Source organism: Bubalus bubalis, chromosome 3 (assembly GCF_019923935.1).
Source record: "Bubalus bubalis isolate 160015118507 breed Murrah chromosome 3, NDDB_SH_1, whole genome shotgun sequence".
Classification (NCBI taxonomy): Eukaryota; Metazoa; Chordata; class Mammalia; order Artiodactyla; family Bovidae; genus Bubalus; species Bubalus bubalis.
The window spans coordinates 94,131,163-94,156,049 of record NC_059159.1 but is presented as its reverse complement, the minus strand read 5'-3'; the positions used below and the strand labels follow the sequence as shown (position 1 = coordinate 94,156,049).

Here is a 24,887-nt window from a genome sequence, read left to right as displayed (position 1 = left end):
CTATTAGAGGCTTGCTCTTGAATTAATAACAGGCACAATGCAAGAATGCCTGAATTCTAAAAGATGGGCAGATCTATGAAAATGGTTAAAATTTCATGTAGTATGTTCTACGATGACTAATTAAGAAATGTTAAAACCCTGAGACTCTTGATAAATTTGCAAAATTAGACAAATTTAGTTGTTTAAAATGCTTTTTGGATAAATGAAAATATCACCAGGAAATGTTTTTGTTTTTGTTTTTAATTTGAGATCCTTACATTTGATGAGAAATACGTATGAGCTCACAGACTATGAAGGCCTTCAAATATCAATGTCAAAATTTTGCTCAGGAATGAAGAACAGAAAATAAACAATATATAGTTTTCATCATAAGATTGTATCTTAAGAGTTCTTCAGGGAAATCTGAATTACTAGTTACTGGGATCACTGTTATTTGGTAATGGGGAACTATTTAATTTTAAGTTAAACAATTAACTTTTAAATAAATACTGTGATACATTCTTTCTTTTAGTAATGCAAATAACTTCCATATTTTCGCAGAGGCTTGTGTTCCTAAGAATGAAAGTCTATGGTATGTCACGTTATAATTAAATTCTTTTTGAAGAAGTAACTATAAAACATTTTTATGTATAACTTCCCTTTAGTCATAGTTATTCTATAGTTATATACTGTAACATATTCCCTTTGAGAGCTTTCTGTTGCAAATAATTCCCTTACCTTAGTATTGACACCTGCAATTTTATCTGCCCATGTTAGTCTGCAAAATAAGAGTACTCTTCCTTCCCAATGGGAGGAGTAAAATGACTAGAATCGTCACAAAGATCTAAGGGAAAAATCAAATAATGAAGATTTTCTTCATAATCAAAGTCAGTATTGAAGCCAATAATACACAGTTGCAAAGCCGCAAATCATGCTTAACAACCAAAGTCAAAAGACCAGGGAGATAATCACAAAAAGACCACGTTAGAGAGTAAATCCAGATACAAAGCTAGAAAAGTGTTTAATCTTGCCAAAGGGCATCAGGTAAAGAGGTTAGGTTTCAAACAGGGAAAAGGAGTAAACTCTCATCCACAATTCAAAACAGTGGGCAGTTCTAGAGAACAGCAAAAGTGTGGCTCATGAGTGAGACAAGCTACATAAATGAACCATGGATAGGCCATGCCCACTATTCTCACCGTGAATGGGTCTGACTATTCTGAGTATACCTTGAGAATACTGTATCCATGCCTTTGCTCTTCCTTCCCCATGCTCAAGAATTCCTTTCTGCCTGTTCTCTATCTACCCAAATCCATTTATATTTGAATATCTTCTTGAGGTGCAGTCAACTTTACTGCAAACCTGCAGTATTTGCTGACTGTAGTGTGAGCTTTGGAACTTAAGAATTTTCTATAATATGATGTAAGTATGTGTGTATGTGAATATATATATGTGTAAGTAATTCAATGGTAGACTCCTGAGCTTTAGCTCCTTACTGCCTTAATGTTACATATTTCATAATATTCATTCTTTGTATATATTAAACAGATATTTCTAGAAGAAACTTAGTTGAGTTTATTTGTAAACACTATCAAATAAAATTTCAGTCATTAAAATCAGCAGAAAAATTATTCATACCATCAACATATTACCATTATTTAAATTGTCTTTCAGTTCAGTCACTCAGTTGTGTCCGACTCTTTGTGACCCCATGAACTGCAGCATGCCAGGCCTCCCTGTCCATCACCAACTCCTGGAGTTTATTCAAATTCATGCCCACTGAGTCAGTGATGTCATCCAACCATCTCATCCTCTGTTGTCCCTTTCTCCTCCTGCCTTCAATCTTTTCCAGTATCAGGGTCTTTTCCAATGAGTCAGTTCTTTGCATCAGGTGGCCAAAGTATTGGAGTTTCAGCTTCAACATCAGTCCTTCCAATGAATATTCAGGACTGCTTTCCTTTACGATGGATCTCCTTGACGTCCAAGGGATTCTCAAGAATCTTCTCCAACACCACAGTGCAAAAGCCTGAATTCTTCAGCACTCAGCTTTCTTTATAGTTCTACTCTCACACCCAGGGACAGAAGAGCTGGTGGGCTGCCATGTATGGGGTGGCACAGAGTTGGACACAACTGCAGATGACACCACTCTTATGGCAGAAAGTGAAGAGGAACTCAAAAGCCTCTTGATGAAAGTGAAATAGGAGAGTGAAAAAGTTGGCTTAAAGCTCAACATTCAGAAAACGAAGATCATGGCATCTGGTCCCATCACTTCATGGCAAATAGATGGGGAAACAGTGGAAACAGTGTCAGACATTATATTTTTGGGCTCCGAAATCACTGCAGATGGTGATTGCTGCCATGAAATTAAAAGACACTTACTCCTTGGAAGGAAAGTTATGACCAACCTAGATAGCATATTCAAAAGCAGAGACATTACTTTGCCAACAAAGGTCCGTCTAGTCAAGGCTATGGTTTTTCCTGTGGCCATGTATGGATGTGAAAGTTGGACTGTGAAGAAAGCTGAGCGCTGTGTGTTCTTTGGAAGGAATGATGCTAAAGCTGAAACTCCAGTACTTTGGCCACTTCATGTGAAGAGTTGACTCATTGGAAAAGAATCTGATGGTAGGAGGGATGGGGGCAGGAGAAAAAGGGGATGACAGATGAGGAGATGGCTGGATGGCATCACCTACTCAATGGATGTGAGTTTTAGTGAACTCCGGGAGTTGGTGATGGACAGGGAGGCCTGGCGTGCTGCGATTCATGGGGTCACAAAGAGTCAGACACGACTGAGCGACTGAACTGAAATGAACTGAACTGGAGTGACTTAGCAGCAGCAGCAGCACATCGATACATGACTACTGGAAAAACCATAGCTTTGACTAGATGGACTTTTGTTGGCAAAGTAATGTCTCTGTTTTTTAATATGCTGTTTAAGTTGGTCATAACTTTTCTTCCAAGGAGTAAGCATCTTTTAATTTCATGGCTGCAGTCACCATCTGCAGTGATTTTGGAGCCCACAAAAATAGTCTGTCACCATTTCCTCTGTTTCCCCATTTATTTGACATGAAGTGATGTGACCAGATGCCATAATCTTAGTTTTCTGAATGTCTTTAATAGATGGCATTGTCTTTAATAGATGGCTAAAAAATATGAGAAGAGAAATAAAAGACATCAAAGAAAGAAACAATGGGAAATTTTATAAATATTAAATTTAAATTTAAAATACATTCAAAATTCAAAATGGATTAAAGGCTTAAATTTAAGACCTGAAACCATAAAACTTCTTGAAGAAAACATAGGAAGTAAGTTCTTTAACATCTGTCTTGGTAAAAAATTTTGGCTATATTTCACCAGGCAAGGGAAACAAAAGCAAAAATAAACAAATAGGACTATATAAAACTAAAAAGCTTTTATACATCAAAGAAAACTATTAGCAAAATCAAGCGGTCACCACCTGATGAGATAAGGTATTTGCAAACTATATATCTGATAAAGGGTTAATATCCAAAATACACAAAAAATGCATACAACTCAACATCAAAAAAAAACACTATTATGTATTTTTAGCTTGTGAAAATTAATGTATCCTCTTTCATCTATACTTCAATTGAGAGCTTAAAATGTAAATGCCTATATATGTATTTGTGTATGAAGACTTCAATTAAAAGGTTTTAAAAATCCTAAAAAATAAAAAATTAAAAAAAAATAAAAATGGAAGAGGATCCAAAGAGAAATTTTCCCAAAGAAGACATGCAGATGGCCACTAGGCATACCAAAAAAAAAAAAAAAAAAAAACACTCAACATTACTAAGCATCCGGGAAATGCAAATTAAAACCACAATAAGATATCACGTCGTATTTGTCAGAATGACTGTTATCAAAAAGATGACAAATTACAATTGTTGACAAGGATGTGGAGAAAAAGGCACCTTCCTGCACTACTTTTGGAAAGGTAAATTTGCGCACTCACTACAGAAAATAATATGGAATTTCCTCAAATAAAAACAGAATTATCATATGGTGAGCAATTCTAAATCCTGGGTATTTAATCAAAGAAAACAAAAAAATTAATTAGAAAAGATAGATGCATCCTATGTTCATTGCAGCATTGTTTACGATAGCCAAAATAAGGAAGCAACCCAAGTTCTATTCATCAATCAATAAATGAATGGATAAAGAAGATGTCACATATTCATACCATGGAAAATTAGCCATTAAAAAAATGAAATCTTACCATTTGTGACAACATGGACAGACCTAGAGGGCATTATGAAATAAGTGAGATAAGTGAGAAAAAGACAAATACTGTGTGATTTTACTTATACAGGGAATCCAAAAACAAACAAACAAATGAACAAACATAACTAAACAGAAACAGCATTCTAGATACAGAGATCAAATAGGTGATTGCCAGAGGGAAAGGGAGTAGAGGGAGGGGAAAAATAGGTGTAGGAAATTAAGAGGTACAAACTTTCAAGTTGCAAAATAAATGAGTCATGTCTATGAAATGTACAGTGTGGACAATACAGTCAGTAATTATATCTTTGTGTGGTGACACACAGTAACATTTTGAAATGTATAGAAATAAAAATTTACAGTGCTTTGTAATAGGAACTGACGTAGAGTTGTAGGTCAATTCTATTTCAAAATCAAACTCACAGAAAAAGAGGTCGGTCAAATTTGTGGTACCAGGGCCAGTGGAGATGGTGAGGGGGAATCAGATGAGGGAAGTCAAAAGTCACAAACTTTCAGTTATATGATAAGTAAGTACCAGGGATATAATACACAATATGATAAATATAATTAAAACTGCTGTATGTTATATATGAAGGATGTTAAGTGTTGGCTGCTCAGTCATGTCTGACTCTGTCCAACCCCATGGACTGTAGTAGCCCGCGAGGCTCCTCTGTCCATGGGACTCTCCAGGGAAGAATACTGGAGTGGGTTGCCATTTACTTCTCCAGAAGGCTATTAAAACAGATGGTAAATCCTACAAGTTCTCACTATATGAAAAAAAATTTTTTTATTTCCTTAACTTTGTATCTATATGAGATAATAGATATACACTAAACTTAACTGTGATAATCATTTCATGACATTAGGATGTCAAGCTATACATGTTAAACAGTGTTTTATGTCAGTTATATTTCAATAAAACTGGGAAAAAATGTGAAAACAGATGTAAAAGTCATCAAAGAAATAAACAATGAGGAAGTTATATAATATTGTGATTAGCAAAGCCAAAAGTACCAAATAAAATTTTAATTAATAAATAAATTAAATGAATAAGCCAATAATTTCAAAAATATATGATTTTGTTATATACCAGAGTCATTTGAGAAATGTACCAGGAGATATAATTGACAATAAGAATATATAAAATAATTAACAATAATTTTAATGAGAAATTATTTGCCCTACTGAAGAAATGGTGAACTTTCCAGAAAGATAATATAAAAGTTGAAAGAATGGAAAGATATTATAAATGTGCAATTTTTTCTAGTTTATTTGTGTTTATGGAACTATATAAGCAGGTGATACACACAGCTGCAGAAGTTAAAAAAAAAAAAAGAATAATATCTAAATCAAGTAGGGAAGAATGGGTAAAAACATGAGAGAATGTATTCAGCAAGGAAGAAATTTTCTACCAGACAATCAACTTTTTTGGACCTATAATAATGAAAACAGTGTGTTGCTGGTACCAAAAAAAAAAAACCAACCTTCCAGAAGGAAATAGAAAAATTGTACATAAAGATTTAATATTTACAAAAGAAGCATCTGAAAATAATAGAAAAACAGCTTATTTAATCAGTAACACTGAGATAAAATGTTAGGACTTTGAAGACAAAAATTTGTTTTAGAGCTACAACTTACAACATAAGCCAAATTAATCCCATGTGCATTATAGTGTTAGTTTTAAAAATTACCATAAGAGAGCTAGAGAAGAAAACATTTTAAATTTCAAACATTGGGATAAAAATCAGGAATTAAAATGATAAAAAAAAAAGTATTTAAAAGTTACAGCTCTGAAATTTAGAAAAAAGATAAACAGATTCAGAAAAAAACAATTGCAGCAAAGAGTAAAAAGAATATAATTACAGAAAATAGCTTGACTGGAAAGCTTTTATCAATAACTTACTATTGTTTGGTGCTTGTGATGTTCATTTATGATTCATTTGAAATTATTTCAAATGAAATGTTCTATAAAGCAAGATTCATTGATAATTCCAAAATTCTAAGAACCAAGTTATTATTGAAATGTAACGTTTATATATTTTGATTTCATGCCGTGAAATGGTCACAAAAGAATATCTGATCTCTAGCCATGAAAAAAATTTTAAAACAGTAGTCAAAAGCTATTATCACTAAGAATTGTTTTTCCGTCCTCACTAAGAATGATTGAATTATTTAAGTTAGTGCCAAACACATGCTGCTGCTGCTAAGTCACTTCATTCGTGTTTGACTCTGTGCGACCCCATAGACAGCAGCCCACCAGGCTCCTCCATCCCTGGGATTCTCCAGGCAAGAACACTGGAGTGGGTTGCCATTTCCCCCTCCAATGCATGAAAGTGAAAAGTGAAAGTGAAGTCGCTCTGTCGTGTCCGACTCTTCGCGACCCCATGGACTGTAGCCCACCAGGCTCCTCCATCCATGGGATTTTCCAGGCAAGAGTACTGGAGTGGGGTGCCATTGCCTTCTCGGACCAAACACATAGTAGAGAATTATAACATAAAATTATACCGCTTACAAGAAATTTTCCAGAAAGCCTTTTGTTGTTGTTTGGTTAGTTTAAAAAACAAGTTTATAATTTGAATTGGTATAATATAATTTTGCAATAATAATGCTGTTTACTTCTTAGACGGGCACAGTTACCATTTTGATTTCTACGTATTCACATGTGGCTCTGCTTGATTTCAAAATTAAACTCTGAGTTAAAGTGGCTTTCATTGAAACCGCTGCTGCTGCTACTGCTGCTAAGTCATTTCAGTCGTGTCCGACTCTGTGCGACCCCAGAGACGGCAGCCCACCAGGCTCCCCCATCCCTGGGATTTTCTAGGCAAGAACACTGGAGTGGGTTGCCATTTCCTTCTCCAAAACCGCACTGAATGCCTATTTTCAGCTGTGTGGCTTACTTTCTTTCTTCTCCTTAACGTACAAATTAACTGCCATTTTAGTCAGTCAAATTATCACAAGAGAACTGAGAACCTCCTTTTAATCCCAAGAGTTTACTGGAGTTTCTTAAAATTGTAAAGAGAAAAAATATGTTTACATACAAATAAAGGAAACGGTAGGAAGTTGATCTCTGTGTGATTTTATGAAAGAAAATATTACCCTATTTTAAGATTTCTGACAAAGCAAAAAATATACAACTAATCTATTCCAGGTTAACACTCACACTTTTAGAAGAAAAGCAAGAGAACTGGGAAGATGAGAAACAGTTTTATGAAAACAGATCTAATCTTTCAAGAGATCATTCATTCAGCAAACTGTGCTCTAACTGAGGTGGGTGCTGTGCTGGAGGTTAAACTAAGAAGGGAAAGGCTTAATTTGATGTTGAATATTTCACAGTCACATAAGAACAATGATAAAGCATGGTAAGTGCTATAAAAATGTGGCAGAAATCACAATAATAAAAATACAAGTATTTACCTTTCTCTCCACTCCTTCTAAGGGGTATCATTTGTAAGCAAGGCCTGATTACACAGCTATTGTATCTCAACCTCAAAGCTGTGATCCATTATATTGTATAACTAAAACTAATATAATGTTGCATGTCAATTATGCCTCAATAAAAAAGAGTGAAATTTATATTCAAGTAAATGTGCAAATTTTTGTAAAAAAGGTTTACTTCTTCATGATGCATGTTTATATTTTAAGCCAGCACAGACAAAAATTGTACCCTAACACAATGGACCTGTCAATAATGAACTTGAAGATAAAATGCCATTTATTAGAAAGAAATGTTGCTCTTTTTAAAAAAGAAAACTAAATGTTACTGAGATAATGTAAGTATGGATTTCTCAAGCTAGTTTTGGATTTACTATAGCAACAGGCACCCTGTTTATTTAACTTCTATGCAGAGTACATCATGAGAAACGCTGGACTGAAGAAACACAAGCTGGAATCAAGATTGCCGGGAGAAATATCAATCACCTCAGATATGCAGATGACACCACCCTTATGGCAGAAAGTGAAGAGGAACTCAAAAGCCTCTTGATGAAAGTGAAAGTGGAGAGTGAAAAAGTTAGCTTAAAGCTCAACGTTCAGAAAACGACGATCATGGCATCCGGTCCCATCACTTCATGGGACATAGATGGGGAAAGAGTGGAAACAGTGTCAGACTTTCTTTTTCTGGGCTCCAAAATCACTACAGATGGTGACTGCAGCCATGAAATTAAAAGACGCTTACTCCTTGGAAGGAAAGTTATGATCAACCTAGATAGCATATTCAAAAGCCGAGATATTACTCTGCCAACAAAGGTTCGTCTAGTCAAGGCTATGGTTTTTCCCGTGGTCATGTACGGATGTGAGAGTTGGACTGTGAAGAAGGCTGAGCGCCGAAGAATTGATGCTTTTGAACTGTGGTGTTGGAGAAGACTCTTGAGAGTCCCTTGGACTGCAAGGAGATCCAACCAGTCCATTCTGAAGATCAGCCCTGGGATTTCTTAGGGAGGAATGATGCTAAAGCTGAAACTCCAGTACTTTGGCCACCTCATGCGAAGAGCTGATTCATTGGAAAAGACCCTGATGCTGGGAGGGATTGGGGGCAGGAGGAGAAGGGGACGACAGAGGATGAGATGGCTGGATGGCATCACTGACTCGATGAGCGTGAGTCTGCGTGAACTCCGGGAGTTGGTGATGGACAGGGAGGCCTGGCATGCTGCGATTCATGGGGTTGCAAAGAGTCGGACACGACTGAGCAACTGATCTGATCTGATCTGATCTGATAGCAACAGTGGGCAGCAAACATTTCTCCCACAAAACAGCCATTCCACAAATGGCTAAGGATTAAAAAAAATTGAATGCTGTAATTTTTTTTTCTCACTAACCTTTCCTTAAAATAAGATTTGGCATTAATATTAAAAAAAAGTGAATGAATAATTACAAATGGTTTATCTCTGAAAAGAAACACAGCTTTAAAAAAAAACAGGTTGTAGATACACAGAATGAAATACATCTATCACACACACATAAAATTCGGAGGACATTTAGTTGACATATAGTCAGTAACTACAGACTTGTTACAATACACATTGTTGTTATCCCATTTTTCTATACTTTCTCTATATGATATGGATCCGTTTTATACTCCCATCATATATAAATAAAATATGAATAATAATTTTAAAATGCTACCATTAGTATACACTAATTACTATTAGAAACCACATGAGATATATTTATTTTATTTATTTTGTGGCATGTGTTTACAACTTAAATGTCATTGTCTCATTTTACAGATGAGGAAATTATGGGGCAAGGGAAACTATATCGATATATAATCAAGGTCATATAGCCAGTAGGCAACAGAGCCAGAAAGGGGGATCTGTTCACTTTAGCATGAAAGCCCTCTCTGTCCATTACAATAACACTGTGCTGTCATCCAAGATATAATACTATTCTAACACTGCCTGTACCGCTAGCTGGAAGTCTTCCTCACTGACACAGATCCAGCATCTGTGTATCAAGTTCATTATTGTCATCTAAAACAGCAGCATATCCTCTTCAATTATCCATCCTACTAGCTGCATGATTATTCATACATTATGAATTTTATATGATTCACCTTCCCCATTAGTGGGTTACTGCAACAAGGCAAATAAAACTGACTCATAGTTCAGATGTTAAAAAGAGATGGATTTTTAAGTAACTATATGCAGAGGAAGTGTATTCTGCGATGTCAGTATTCTGAAAAACAGAAGTACTATCCCTGAATTAATCTGTTTTGCAAATAAGAAATTTGGGGTTATAGCCTTTCTTAAAGCTAGCCATCTTTAGAGATGAAGCCGATTCTCAACAATCTGTGTCTTAAAGGAAGGTTTACTGTATGCCTAACCTGCCCTCACAGTATAAGCTAGCTTTTTACATTTAGCAATCTCGCACCCTAATTGCAGAGTTTCCATTGCGGGGCTTCGTGGAAGGCAAGTTTTCTTAGCACAGTGAATATATTGTGCCACTCTCTCTGGTATGAAAAATTTCCACTGAAAAGTCAGCTGATAGCCTTATGGAAATTCTTCTGTATGTTAACTAGTTGCTTTTCTCTTGCTGTTTAAGAGATTATCTCTTAATACTTTTTTTTTTTTTTAACTTTCTCAGTGTAATGTAGATGTAGATGTTTTGATGTAGACTTCTTTGAGTTCAGCTTGTTTGGGATTCTCTGTGCTTCCTAGATCTGGATATCTGTTTCCTTGATCTGGATGTCTGTTTCCTTCCCAGGTTAGGAAATTATTAAACTATTATTTCTTCAAAAAAGTTTTCTGCCCATTTTTCTCTTTCTTGACCCCTATAAAGTCAATGTTAGTACACTTGACATGGTCCCAGAGGTCTCAACCTACTCTCAGTTTTTAAAATTATTTTTTCTGTTATCTTGGGTGATTCCACTACTCTGTCTTCCAGATCACTAATTCATTCTTCTACAACATCTTCTGTTGAAACATTCTACTGTATATTTTCATTTATAGTTATTGTATCCTTCAGCTCTGATTGATTATATTTTTTAACTTTGTTAAAATTCTTACTGTGTTCGTCCAACTTCTCCTAAGTTCAGTGAACATCCTTACCTCAAACTCTTTATAGGGCAGACTGCTTATCTCTAGTTCATTTAGTTCTTTTTCTGGTGTTTTGTCTTATTTCTTTGTTTGGAACATATTTCTCTGTATTCTCAATTTGCCTAATTTCCCGTTTTATTTCTGTGTACTGAGCAGGTCCACTATGTGTTTTGATCTTGGAGAAGTGGCTTTATGGAATATCCTACTAGGTACAGGATCCATGAGCATGCTCCCCTCTGGCCATCAGAGCTAGATGTTCCAGGGGTATCTCCAGAGTGAGCTGTACATGCCTTTCTATTGTGGCAAAGCCAATAACTAGGTATCTATAGGCGAGCAGGCCCCTGGCTCAGCAGCCTGGGAGGACCTAACTTGTGTGGTTGTTATGGGTTTGCTGGTAGGTGGAGCAGGAAACCTGGCATTGCTGGTTTTAATTCCAGGCAGTACACACCTGGGGTAGATCCAGTGGTGGGCAGGGCAGTCTACCCGAGAGGCTGGCTCTGCAGCTAGTGGTTCACGACAGCTGCAGACCTGTTGGTAGATGGAGCATTTTACCCACATGGCTGGCTGTGTGGCTCAGCCCTTCGTGTCTACTGCAAGCCTGCTGGAGGGTGAGGTAAGCCCCTGGAACCCACAGGCTAGACAAAGGATTCTGAAATGGTGCTTCCCAGCACTGGTCCCAGGGTGAAAGAACAAGATCTCAAAAATAACTGCTGCCAGTGACTCCATTTCCCAGGTGAGTTCTAGCAGCCTCGTGCCTCTCTGAGGACCTCTCCAAGATCAGCAAGTGGTTCTGACTCAAGCATTTCTCCAACTACTACATCTGTAGTTGCAAGACTCAGAGAAGATGAGATTTCATGCATCCTTTCAGAGTGGAGTCTCTGACAGCCCTCTGGCTCTCCTGAATGTAAGCTCTTCTGATTTTCACAGACAAACTCTCTGAGGGCTTGTCTTCCTGGTGCAGAGCCCTATGCTTGAGAGCTCCTTGTGGGCTTCAGATCCCTCACTCTTCAGGGAGGATTTCTGTGTTTGTGACAGTCTTACTGTTTGTGAGTCACTAAATGGGAGGTGTGGATCCTAAGTGTATGACATCTCCATCCCTCCTATCCATTGCCCTGTGGTTCCTTCTGTATATCTTTAGCTGCAGAAAATATTTCCTGTTAGTTTTCAGGTCTTTCTCATAGATAACTATCCTTGAGTGTACCCATGGGAGATAGTGAGATCAGGGTTTTTCGACCTCTCCATCTTGATTCCCCTGCCAAAACACTTTCAATGAACAAATTTCACTGAAAGTTTAAATCAAAGAAAAGGAGTATAATTGCCTCCAAGACAGCAATATCTCCGTATTTTGATGATATGAATGCCAGAACATCTATGTTTGTATTCATATCTGTTTTAAGTATAGGTATGGAAATAATCACAGAATTTGGATTCTGCACTCCAGTCTCCTCCTGTGTTCCTTCATAAAAAGATGTAAAAACCTCCTTTATGCACATTATGACATAATGGTAATAAAATTTAAGCTCATTGGCTGACTTCTGGCCTTGAATACATTATGCTTAATCTGATTCACCGGAATGGAAGGAGTAGATTTAGTGTTTCCCTCAAAGAGTATACATATGATTCATTTTACTCTCCCTAAACAAGACTATTCCTTTTCATTTTAACATTTGAAAGAATCAGCCCATGTTTACAGCAAAGCTATATAGATAGATCACATCAAATTAATATTATTTAGCTATTGGATTTTAGCATTTACATAATTAAAAACAGGGAAACAAATGTGTTGGTTCTTTACTTTCAAACTGTCTAAAGCTACACCTTGAATTATGAGGTTAGAGATGTACTTTTTATTATATTTTGGCTGTTCACTTTATTTATTTACTTTCTTACTTATTTAATAATTTTCAATACCTGCTCTGAAATGCCACTCTTAAAATTAACATAATATTTGAGCAACAGCAGAAAAGGATAGAAGACAAGTATATTGTGACAATAATACCATATGAAGAGCTATATGAACAGCAAACACAAGAACTGTATGGTAACATAATATGGTTAAGGATATTAGGGATACCATCTAGGTGGGAAACTATCCCTGAAATGATTGTCACATGATTACAAATGGGGAATAAGGCAATTAACTCTTGTCTGATTAGGAATGGGTGATAGGGCTAGTAAGAATGACATTAAGCAGGATAATGTCAAATTTAGTGAAATGAGAGGCATTCAATATGTTTAGGTCTCATCAGTTCAGTTCAGTTCAGTCACTCAGTCGTGTCCGACTCTTTGCAACCCCATGAATTGCAGCACACCAGGCCTCCCTGTCCATCACCAACTCCCAGAGTTCACGCAGACTCACGTCCATCAAGTCAGTGATGCCATCCAGCCATCTCATCCTCTGTCATCCTCTTCTCCTCCTGCCTGCAATCCCTCCCAGCATCAGGGTCTTTTCCAATGAGTCAACTCTTCGCATGAGGTGGCCCAAGTACTGGAGTTTTAGCTTTAGCGTCATTCCTTCCAAAGAAATCCCAGGGCTGATCTCCTTCAGAATGAACTGGTTAGATCTCCTTGCAGTCCAAGGGACTCTCAGGGGTCTTCTCCAACACCACAGTCCAAAAGCATCAATTCTTCGGCGCTCAGCCTTCTTCACAATCCAACTCTCATATCCATACATGGCCACAGGAAAAACCATAGCCTTGACTAGACGAACCTTTGTTAGCAAAGTAATGCCTCTGCTTTTGAATATAATGAGGTACAAATGATGCAAAGTAAGGTTACAGAGTTTGACTGGGACAAGATTATGAAAAGTCTTATAGCTTAGCGAGGATTCATAAGCATCAAAGATTTGAAATGGAGAAATTATAATAAAACAGTAAAACAATTTTAGAATCTTATTGTCCATATAATTTTCAGATTGGCTTATATAATGAAGAGAGAGCATTCATGCAATCTTTAGCCAAAAATACCACTGCTAACAGGTTAGGGGCAATATTAAAAAGAGTGGGTCTTCCCAGGTAGCACAGTGGTAAAGAATCAGCTTGCCAATGCAGGAGATGCAAGAGACACAGGTTCAATCCTGGGGTTAGGAAGACTCCCTGGAGTAGGAAATGGCAACCCACTCCAGTATTCTTGCCTGGAGAACCCCATGGACAGAGGAGCCTAGTGGGCTATAGTCCATGGGGTCACAAAGAGTCAGACACAACTGAGTAACTGAGCCCACAGACACACATTAAAGAGAGTTACTTGAGTAATCAAAGAGGTAATCCATATTCAACATGTGACTCTTACGGGTTTTTCATCCACCAAGTGACTTTAAATCTATGTAATATCCTTTCTGCACCTGCAATTCCTCTGATTTGTGTCCTTAGGTAAGCTTTAATTTCTGGAAGAAAACTATTAAAAGTCAGAAAGAATCTAGGTGTTTCTTGCAGAAGAAGAGAGGAAAAAATGAAACAAATTCATAGCTTCTACTGGGATAAGATTAGTGTCAAGATAATGGCTCCTGATTTTACAACAACCTAGAAACCCTGTCTGCAGCCTTATGAACCCTTTACCTTTAAGAACTCCAGAAGGCCCCTATGTCAATAAGTGAGCTATATTTTTCACAAAAAAGAACCATGCCATTTACCTGAGACATGAAGACGTGCAGATTAATACTGAGTCTCATTTGTAAGAAAGAATTCCTTTTAAGAAGACTAAATCTAAAACTGGGGAGCCTGTGTTTTTAACATTAATTTATGAGTTTAAGAAGGTCACATGCATGCTGTTACGGTCAAAATATACAAAAACCACATTTTCAGTTTTTAACAAGGTGAATCAAACCTAATATTGCTAAACATTGTTGATATATCTATACTATTGTCTCTTTGCCATAACAACCAAAAGAGTTACAGATTGATACAGAAAGTAAGGCATGTTTTTACTGTGAGGCACAAATGTAAGATAAATGGATTCTTGCTGTTTGGATCCTACAGAACACTTAAAGGCAGAACTGCTGAACTCAACCAGTTTGTCTTATTAGCAGAGGACATGGCCCTTATTTTATAATCATTGTCTCATTGCTCCTTTCCACAAATATCACAATGGCACAAACTCCTGATACTTGCAATCGTTTAAGCTTGGAGAACAGGCAGTTCAGTTTATCATCTTGTATTTTCCCATGTTTCTGACCACTGGTTCCTATCACTGAGGGAAGTAAACAAGACGTACCGTCAGTCAACCTGAGAAGAGTGGCAAATATTTCATGATGTAAATGCAGAAGACTTGAGAGATGCGGGTTCAGTCTTTGGGTAAGGAAGATCCCTGGACTAGGAATAGGCATAGGAATAGGAATAGGAAATGGCAACCCACTTCAGTATTCTTGTCTAGAAAATTCTATGGACAGAGGAGCCTGGCAGGCTACAGTCCATGGGATCACAAAAAGTCTGACAACACGACTGAGCACACACATACACCAACTGGCAAATTGATTTGGGAAAGATGTAATCAGGTGGCAAAATGGACAAGAAAAGGCTCCACCTTAACATTAATTTTCAAGCATTTGTCCTCTTTATGTACATCTTGTGTGTTTATGTGTATGTACCAATCTCTTGCAAAAATTATGGTCCGGAGATGTTACCAGAGTAAAGGATATTTAATTGTTTAATAGACAATTATCACATCTTATTCTAGAGTACTTCTTCCTCACCCAGTTGATTGAGGTATTAAATGGCTACTACTTCTAATCAGTCTAATATTCTTACCTTCCATCAAAAAGTTGACTGTGACAAAATAAGGACGACAATGTGCCAAATTTTCAGTCGGAGATAGAGAATTAGTTCCTAGTAATCAAGAAGAAGAACAGGTTTCCTTTTTCCTAACTTATGTAAGAAAGAATACATGGCTCGATGGTTACAATATGAAGATCAATTGATCCTAAAACCAATTAGCATATTTGGTCTCTTCCAAAAACAATTCCTTACCAAAAACAAGCCGTCAATATAAATGTGTGTTACAACCTTGGCAAGTCATTTGTCTTTATTAAATCAAGAATCTTTAAATATTCATACCCTTTGACCTGACAATTCCAATAAGTAGATGTTTGCTATAGAAGTAACCTCATATAGGGAGAAAATATATTCCTAGAGTGGGCTTCCCTGATGATTCAGATGGTAAAGAATCTGCCTGCAGTTCAGGAGACTCAGGTTCAATCCCTGAGTCAGAAAGATTCCTGAGAGAAGGGAATGAGTACCCAGTCCAGTATCCTTGCTTACAGAATTCTAGGGACAGAGGAGCCTGGTGGGCTATAGTCCTGATTCATTGGAAAAGACCCTGATGCTGGGAAAGACTGAGAGCAGGAGGAGAAGGAGGTGATAGAGGATGAGATGGTTGGATGGCGTCACTGACTCAAAGGACATGAGTTTGAGTAAAATCCAGGAGATAGTGAAGGACAGGGACCAGGTATGCTGCAGTTCACAGGGTCGCAAAGAGCTGGACGTGAATGAGTGACTGAACAACAGCAATATTCATAGAGTATTCATTAGAGTGTTATCTACAACAGATACCAAGATGCCTAAAACAGAGTAACAATTCTATACATTGTGCTAAGAACACAAGCTAGAATACTATATAACAACTGAAATTTTTATGATATTTTAAATTATAGGATAAATATTCGTTCATAAAGTTAAATAATTTAAATGATTTAAGAACACATGCACCAGGATACTTACATAAGAATGTTCATAACAGCCCTAAACTAGGAACAGCCCACGTGTTGATGAATAGTACAAAGAATAAATAAATTATATAATATTTAGACAAGGGACTCCTATAAAAAATGTAATTGAACTTTAGCCACAAGCAATAAAAACAGATGAAACATAAATGCTGACCAAAAGAAGAACAAAATATGCATAGTAAGATCCAATTATATCAAGTTAAACAACATTACTTAAAGCACTGTGCATAGGCAGTATAAGTTCAAATAAAATAAAATAAGTTTTTTAAACAAAAGGGCATGATTAGTACAAAGGCAAGACAGAGATTACCTCCAAAGAAGAACAAAGAGGACATCACCATGGAGGTGAATCATTTAAAGGACTTTTAAAGAGATGTTAAAAGGGTCTTGTTTCTTCACTTGGGTAGTGGTTACATAGATGATTCTTTAAAGTTAATTGTTTTGTACTTTCATATCTGATGTGATATATTTTACAATAATATTTTAAAGGAATTATGAACTAATTTTTTTCCAACTCTGGAGGATTAGCATAAAATAAAACCTGAGTTGGGACTTGAAGATAGAACTGACACAGGGAAAGATGAGATGAAAGGAATATCCAAAGATATGAAATTGTATAGGCAAAAGGAAAGAAGTAGGGTATCAAATAGACAAGTCTGGCTGTACTGATGAGTGTAGGAAGGAGAAATAAGAGAATTAAGCTAGAACATTTTCAGCAGAAGAAACCCCTCAACACTAAGCAAATTGATTACAATTATAGGATTCAGGTATTGATATCTCACCTAACAGCTCTAGATTAATCCTTTGCTTTCCCTGTGCTCCATCTGTAAAATCAGTTAACATCCCAACACCCTGAATCACTGGGATGTACAACCAGCAAGGTTGAAAAAAACTTCAGCAATTTCCTTCTTTTCCAGGACTGAGAGCAGTTTACTGTGTCTACTTTCCAACTCCATGAAGTCGAAGTCCATCAGTGCCTATTCATTTTGGTCTCTGACACTAAAGTTCTGCTTTGGTTCCTGTATATGTTGCTTAGTTCCTGTTCCAGACACAACCATAAAGTGATCTAGTCTTTTAGGTTAAAACTACACAATTCAGGTTCCCTGCCTCTGTTTCATCTGCCTAACAGGACACCTTTACTGCCCCTGGAATCTGGTGCTGAGTATACTTTGCCTTTCTAAGGTCTGTGTGCCTGTCTCTCTGAAAGGCTCTGTTATCTAGGCTGCTCTGCAGGTAATGTGGGCTTAGTGTCCTCCCAAAAAGCCTGGCTATAAGAAATGTGGACAAGTTCCATGGTGGATTTGCATCTCCATTTTCAACCTAAAAAATAGAAATGATATTCATTGTTCAGTAAATAATAGGAGTGAAAAGCAACTGTTATTTATGTAAAGAATTAATGCTTTATTTCTTTGCTATTTTATGCTAAAAATATTAAAATCACTATTTCTAGAAGGGATGGAAAAACCGAATAAATATATGTTGGAATTATCAAGTATAGATTAATTTTTTAAAGTCTATCTTCATTTTTAGGAGAAATTAAATCCTATTTGTCCAGACATTTAACAAAAATAATCTTTGAAATATACCATGGTAGTGTAACTTTATGACAAGAAGTGAGAAAAATTCAAGAGTAGTTTCTAATGTCCTATAAATTTCTTCCCTTCATTAGTTGTGATGACAATACACAGCATTTTCCTTTCTCTTAAGAATGAGCAGTCTCCATAGTAAAAACAAACAAACATGAGTACACTTTTAAAGTCTTGGATGTTTATATTTTAGCCAAATGAATAATTTTTTATTTAAAGAAATGAAGAGCCGTGTTTTCAGAGATTTTGTTTTTATTTAATATCTTCCTAATAAAACAATTATAAAAGAGGGTGGTACAAAGCAACTAAAATAACTTTGGTTATAAATTATCCCTCCAGAGACGATGATTTGCAGTGACACATGTTTTCATAAATAATGATTATAATAACACTGCATGACTATGTTTTCTTCTATGTAAATGTTTGTGTCGATCCAACTTATCCCAAGTTACTCCCACTGAAGTTGCTATCGATTTGCGCTGCTTAGAAACTTGAGTTTTTTGACATGTCTTGTTTCTATGTTTGTTTCCTTGCCTGTTGCATGAGCCAGTGTGTCATCCAAGGGAACTGTCAGCTCTCAATTACTCTGTTTTTACGTGTGTCATACTATTAGAATACAATGTTTCCATCTGGTTGTTTTTTTGTGCAAAATTGTTGATTTTGATTTCTGGGAGTATAAAGAAGCTGCTGCTGCTGCTAAGTCGCTTCAGTCGTGTCCGACTCTGTGTGACCCCATAGACGGCAGCCCACCAATCTACCTGTATTTACTTATGTATTACTATTATTCAAGACTCTTAACTGCAAATAATTGGCAGTTACTCAAGCTAGCTTCAGCTGAGGGGAAAAGAAGGAATTCAGACAGTCCTCTCAGGACAGAAAAGATATCAAGAACTTTGATGGAATCCTCTCAACTTCCCTTATGTACATTCCTCTATGAAAATTGGCTCTCCCTGCTTTGAAGTACACATGGGAAAATATGAATGCCCCACGTTCCTGAGTTAAGTTAGACTTCTCAACATACACAGGATCCATTCATTGTTTCTTGGTCACATCTCAATTTTCAAGACAGGGAAAGAGATTACCTCAATCCCACCATGGTGTTAAACATTCCTCATCACAGGGAGTCGAAAACAGATGTGGCTACTGGAAATCCAACCTTTAGACAGATACATAAAATGGTTTTGTCAACAAGGTCAAATACTTTACATATGTCTATTCTAAGCTGTCGTACCCAAAACTAGCCTTTGTTTCTTGAAATATCTGTCTGCACCAATAGTACCACGTTTGGCCTCACTTTGAATTGAGGTTCAGGGTCTGAGAAAAGGCCTACGAACCTAAACACAAGTGTCCTGTAATAACTAGTTCCTTTTAGAGAAAACACAAAAGGCTTTCTGATCTACTCTGTGATTCAGTTCCCTCAGGTAACTCTGGCATCCACAAGGCACTACTCATGGCCACTGCCTAAATTCTCACACAGAAGCTTGCTAAGCAGGTAGACACTCTAAAGCAAAGGCCAGGAATGGAAGTTACAAGGAAGAAGCTCTGCAAGTATTAGGCAAAAACAATGCACCATTCATTCCTCTTATTAAGGAGCCATTTCCCTTCAGGCAAATTATTTCACCAACAGACGATAATGAAGGGCTTCAGTCAGACCCTCTTGACAAACTGGGCCGAGTGCTGGACAGGTGCCACTGTCTTAGAAACACAAGGCTTTTTCAGCAGAACACTCTCACAAAGCAACCGAGAGAGAGAACATACACCCCATCAGTCTCAGATGATCTGATTGGAAATGTCAGAGGGTATCTTTTGAGTCCAAAAGACGAGAAGGTATTTGGGCAGTTAGGCAAAACTAAGAGAAAGAAAGCCAGAGACAAATTTACTTAGTAGAAGAGAGATGGAATAAGACCTACATGACAGAAAATGGGAAGCAGGAATATTATCCTCTTGGCCTTTTGGTTCCGACTTTTAGAAAATCTATAGCTCAGTGGCAGAAGATGCAGAAAGATGAAGTGGTGTAGTCAGTACGGCCAAGTACTCCCACTGAAAAAGCTGTTTTGAAAGTACCGCTGAAACATGCTGGTGCATATTTAGCAAAACAAATATATTTGATGGGATTACATTTTATGTCATAAGCAATAGGATACATTTAAGAAAGTTGTCATCTTTGCTATGATTCCAAAATTACAATATGTTTTTCAGCAGAGAATTTTCTTTCTTATAACATCATGTAAGAGATGGGGAGTGGATGGCAATTGGACAAAACTGAAAGAACTGAAATTTTTACTAATGGGAAAAAAGGTCATAGTACTATAATACTTTAAAGAGAGAGAATAAGGGGAAAGGGAAAAAGAAAGAGAGGGAGAAATTGAGAGAGGAAAAACAATGAGAACCTCGCCTTATTGCCTTGAGAAGTCCCACAACCAATATCAATTTGGCTGCTTCTCCCTTTACTCTGTCCCATTTTATAAGATTTTATGGTTTTAATCACTTTAGGGAAGGGAGTGCAATAAACGAGCAGTGTGATTTTCTAAATACACAGACTCCAGTAATTCCTAGGAGATCCCTGTCAGGATTTTGGAATAGAGAGTATGACTCCTTTTTGAAAAGTAGCCACTGAAGAGAGCTCATATGTTTCTTTGATTATTATAACCAGCACTTACGTTGCATGAGACAGTATCAAGGTGCCCACAAAAGGAACAGTGTTTAATATGTGTTTTGGCAGTTAATATGTTTAATATGTGCAGACTCAAGTTAGGATACCTACCTAATTCAGATTATAATTTACCCATGTCCTTCATCCTCAAACTATGTCACTGTAACCACTGAGGTATAAGATTCTGATTTTTCAGCTCACAGGATTTTCAAGTTCACATTAAGGACAACATTGAAATATTTAAATACTCACCATGAAGAAGCTAATTTCCTTCCCCCACACCCCAACAAGCTCACTCCAGGACCACAGAGAAGAGACCTGACTCAGTTCCATCCTGGCATAAAGAACTAACTCTCAGTGAAATGAGAGGTTCGAACAATAACATTTTATCTTTCCATGTGGTGTTATTACTGCTGGGAGATCGTATTGGATCCGATGTTCCCTAACTCTGAAAAACATTCTGCCACAAAAGCCGTATAATCTTCCTACCTGACCTGTTTTTGTTTTGTTTTGTTTTGTTTTTTAGAACTATTAATAGAATCCCTGTTATGGACTATCCAGTCATTTCAATTGCAAATAATGTGTTATATTCCCTCATATGCAAATTATTATGTAGATGGAAAATGTTGAGGAACGGTTCTTAGACAACTACGTTCGTAGTAACCTTTTCTGCACTGGATCAGGATTCTTTGTGACAGAGGGTTATGTCTTATTTATTTTTGTATCTCCAACTTCTAGCTCAGCACTTGGCACATACTAAGGGCTCAACAAATATGGAAGGAAAAAAGCTGACTTCAAAGGCATCAGATGGAAAAAGAAGCACCTCCATTTCTCTATTACACAGTGACACCACTTAGAAAGCCCAGCTTGAATTCAGTTTGGGTATTTCTACTTCAGCCACAAATCAAAATCACCAGAAAATATCACACTTATAAGGGTACCTAATGCCAAAGCCCCAAGCTTGGGTTAAATATGAATCAATTATTGATAAGTCATTCAAAACTAAGCTTTATTACTGTGATTATATTTTGGAACTCTTTCTGTTGTTTTCTCTATATTTATTAATGTTGCAATGCTTATTTGTAAAGAAATGTATACTTTTGGAAACATGCTGTTTTTGGAACAGATGTGTGATGGAGGTTGTATCCTTTGCTTAATGTGTTCATCAAGAGTGGATTTTTAACACTTGATCTTCAATTGTACATAGGTACATGGTAGCTTCTTAAAGAATATTTTATTTCAGATTTTTAAGAAAATACAACTCTCCAGTTATTGACCTTAAATTGAAATCATGTAAAGTAATACCAGTGTTTAAATTTACCTTATGTTTATAATCATTCCATATCAGTTCATACATATATTTTGGAATCATGTCATGAGAATTTATTATATATAAATTCATAAAAGACAAATTTACTTCACTTTGGGCTGAAGTGTTTCCATGCTACCAAGTCAGTGTCAGTGTGGGGAATTATGTATTTTTTGTTTAAAGCCTGTAAATAATTTAAAAAAAATTGTTCTATATGAATACCTATTTTCATATAAAAAATTACTGGGAATATAGTAATAATTGAAGGGAAATAATCTAACAATTAGGGAATGTTACAACAGATCAGGGCACATCAGTGGAACAACGAAATGAAGTATACTGTATATCTATGGAAATACTAGCTTTAAAGCATCTTCAATAGCATGATGTATCACATTACTCATGCCATAGTCCAGATCCTATTCACCCATTAGCCTTGCCTTTTATTAAATCTCTAACTTTGCTGCAGCAATCAACTTGGCCTAAGTTCTAAGTGATTCCCACTAGCTCAAGTTAACACAATTTGGTTCGTGTCTAATATAGGGCCTCTTGCCTTTTATTGCAAGGTTTTCCTGTTGACTGTGAGGTGTGGCTTACCAGTAAGCCTGCTCACACCCACACTCATGTGAGGGAGTTCACATGCTATGGAGCAGATTATGGACAGACTATGGACCTGGAAGAAAGAGTAGCTAGTACATAAATTTGTTTACCTTTTCTCCCCCATGACTAATAACTCATGCTGTAGCTCATAAGCTCTTTTGGAAAATGTTTCCACAGGACTGAGATGAAAAATTCATATTGGTTCTACCTGTTTCACTTCTTTTCTCCTTAGTCCTAGTCCCTGGAGCTGCACTTTCTAATAAGGTAAAAGCACATAAGGCTTTGCCTCAAGCTCTGCTTTCTGAAGAAACCAAGTAAGACTTAGAATGTCCTAGAAAGAAGACTTTTAGGCCAGCATTTTAGAGTTGGAATATCAAGTTGTTAGATGGCAGCAAGCATTTTGGCTTCATATGGCGGGGATAGCAGTATACTTTCAATATCTTTCTGCAGAGATCTTTTATCCTCTTTCTCCCTATTATAGTCTATAGAGTCTTTGATCATCTTGACATCTGAGTGAACAAACTGGTCCAATAATTTGATGATATCCTACTAATATGATCCTGTGAGTAAGAAGCAGCAAGTTTGCTAAATGCCCTAGTAAGACACATGTATGTCAGAGAGGTAGAAACAAGATCCACAAATCCTCACTGTTGCCACATTAGTGAAGTACTTCTGGACCTAGTGGCTTCCCTGGTGGCTAAGATGGTAAAGAATCGGCCTGTATTGCAGGAGAACCGTGTTTGATCCCTGGGTCAGGAAGATCCCCTGAAGAAGGGAATGGCTACCCACTCAAGGATTCTTGCCTGGAGAATTCCATAGACAGAGGAGCCTGGTGGGCTACAGGCCACAGGGTCGCTAAGAGTCAGACATGACCGAGTGACTAACACTGTCTGGACCTGGTGGCCTGGAGCCATTAAGGCAAAGGATGTGGTTCCATCTGCACCTTACATCAAGAAAAAAGAGGCCAAACACTTGCACTCAGAATTTTGGAACAAGCACATACAATACCTTTGCTCAAGCCCCTGTATTTGGAGACCCTTGACTGGCACTTAGAGTAAGAGAGGAATCTGACATACATACAGGCAGAGGTGTATGCTCCTGTGTCACCTGGACCCTCTGGCCAGTTATTTCAATCGAGTGCTCTGTGGAGTCCCTAGAAAATCTCAACAGAAAATGCTCATCACAAACCCCTAGAATTATGGAGCAAAACTATGCCTTCATGGACAAAAATTACTCTCTGTTTGATAAACAGTTCTCAGGGTACCCAAGCCCTCAAAGAGACTGAGTAACTGTGGTTTAGGAAGTGACTAACTGGTTTAGGAACAGCCCATTTTGAACTTTGTGTTATCAGAAATGAGCCATAATGCAGGGTAGCAGTTCCATTTGATTATACTTTGGGGAGTGGGTGTCAAGTGTTCCACCAGAGTAGCAGGTAATCAGACTTCATGTCAGTCACCCCTATTGTTCTGATATCTTGGCTCCAATTCACATCAAGGGCCACATAGGGATTTTCCTTTACAGTCAGTGGAGAAGAAATGAACTTGAGCCTGGTTCACAGGTGAGATGACACAACAGGAAAATAGATTGTAGGTTGCTGCCACACTGAGACCCACACCAGGTGGCTCTAAGAAACAGTGGGAATGGACCCCAAGGCCACGTAAGTTGTGCATTTATCAGTCACTTTGCTATCACATTTTTTTATTTTATTTTATTTTATTTTGGCTGTGTTGGGTCTTTGTTGCAGCCTGCAGGCATTTCTAGTTGCAGCCCATAGGTTTAGTTACCCTTGGCATGTGGGATCTTAGTTCTCTGAACAGGGATTGAACTTGTGTCCTCTGCATTGGAAGGTAGATTCTTAACCATTAGACCACCAGGGAAGTCACTATTACATCTTTATACTAGCTTTTCCCCATCCTTCTCTACTTCATTTGCCCTCCCCTGTTCTGATCCCTAGATTATACTCTTAAAATAAAGCCCCAGGTTCTGATTTCTTGAAAACTAGGTTAAGACACATGAAAAAAAAATCATCATGATATAAAGTTATATGAACAAAGATAGAATACAAAATTATATATCTGAGTGACTTGCTTTGTACAAAGTAATATCTAGAAAAAATGTTAAGAATATATATTAAACAGTGTTAACAGTTGCTATTTCTTGGGAGCAAGACTAGAAATGTCTATTTATTTTATATTTTATAGTCTCCAAGTTTAATACATTGAACATACGTTATCTTCAAACGCAGAAAAAAATGTTCTATGGGACAAACTATCAG

General features: G+C 37.1%; 1 long non-coding RNA gene across 2 annotated transcripts in view; it reads right to left on the bottom strand.

The window, feature by feature from the left end:
- Positions 1–24,887, bottom strand: part of LOC123332811 — a 131,228-nt gene that overhangs the window by 13,261 nt on the left and 93,080 nt on the right. The window contains exons 4-5 of one of the 2 annotated variants that reach the window (XR_006549866.1): positions 19,133–19,206; positions 16,249–17,784 (exon numbers count right to left, since the gene is read on the bottom strand). The exons of the other annotated variant lie outside the window; for it this stretch is intronic. This is a non-coding gene — a long non-coding RNA (uncharacterized LOC123332811). Of the gene's footprint in view, positions 1–16,248; positions 17,785–19,132; positions 19,207–24,887 lie in introns of those variants that run through there. 2 annotated transcript variants of the gene reach the window in all.